Genomic DNA, 1054 nt, shown 5'->3' on the forward strand with positions numbered 1-1054 from the left:
GGACAAACATTACATATTCTAGTGATTTAAATGGCATTACTTGTATAGACGTAAATGCTTGTGGGGACATAATTTCAATTTCTTTAAAGGTAGAGAGAGGTGTTTTACTTTCTGAAACTGGCATAAAAGCACACTAAGAGAGCTGGGAAAATAGTGGAAGAGTATGTACTGAAGACAAAGAAGTGGAATGGAAGAACTTGAAGCAATGGCAACTTTTTTTTCCTTTTCTGGTTTAAGGGAGGAGGAGAAGGCCTGGACTGCAGTGCTCATATTTACAGCTATAGGTAAAAAACACTTCAGCAGCTCTGCTTGCTTCAGTGTCTGGACCAGGTTGCCAGTCTGAGCAGGGCTTTCATCTGTGTTATGATGATGCCCGTGCTATACACCTTATGCAGGGTGTAAGTTCATGCCTCCGGGATGAGGAAGCGAAGAGGATGTTCTACCACTGTTCTGCAGTAACTTTATAACTGAACCATAAGACATATGGAATCTGACCCATGCTTTCTCTCTTCATGCTTAATGAGGAGAGGTGGATGCGTACAAGCTCGGATTTTAGGGATGGCCCGAAGTCCGCGGGGTCAGGTGCCATATGCCTAGCACAGCTTCTCCCAGAGCAGCATTCCCATGCAGATCTTGACGCCTTGACTCATTCTGTGCCTTCAAGCGATGGCTTTACCCACGATGGTGAGGAGCGGTGTCAGACAGTCCCCTGGGGCCGGGGGATGCTGCCGGTACCTTTCCGACTGCCCACCGTGCGAGCCCGGCGCTGCCAAGACAGCGGCGGAGATTCCAGCTGGGCTCGGGCGTGTAACCTGCAGCCGTCCCTTACCTCCCGCAGCGCTGCAGGAAGCCGGCATTCCTCAGGGCCCATCCTTCCCTCGCTAATAACATCTTAATTCTCAGAAATTAAAAAAAAAAAAATTGAAAGAAAATAATGATTTTAAAGCGTGTGTTGGTGGGGCGGCCAGCGGCGCTCTCGTGTGTGACGGCGGGCCGAGAGCGGCGGCGGCGGGCGGCGCGGCCGGGCAGGCGCGGTGCTGCCGCCGGGCGAGGC

This window comes from Pyrgilauda ruficollis, unplaced genomic scaffold, assembly GCF_017590135.1.
Source record: "Pyrgilauda ruficollis isolate IOZ18807 unplaced genomic scaffold, ASM1759013v1 scaffold18, whole genome shotgun sequence".
In the NCBI taxonomy this organism is placed as follows: domain Eukaryota; kingdom Metazoa; phylum Chordata; class Aves; order Passeriformes; family Passeridae; genus Pyrgilauda; species Pyrgilauda ruficollis.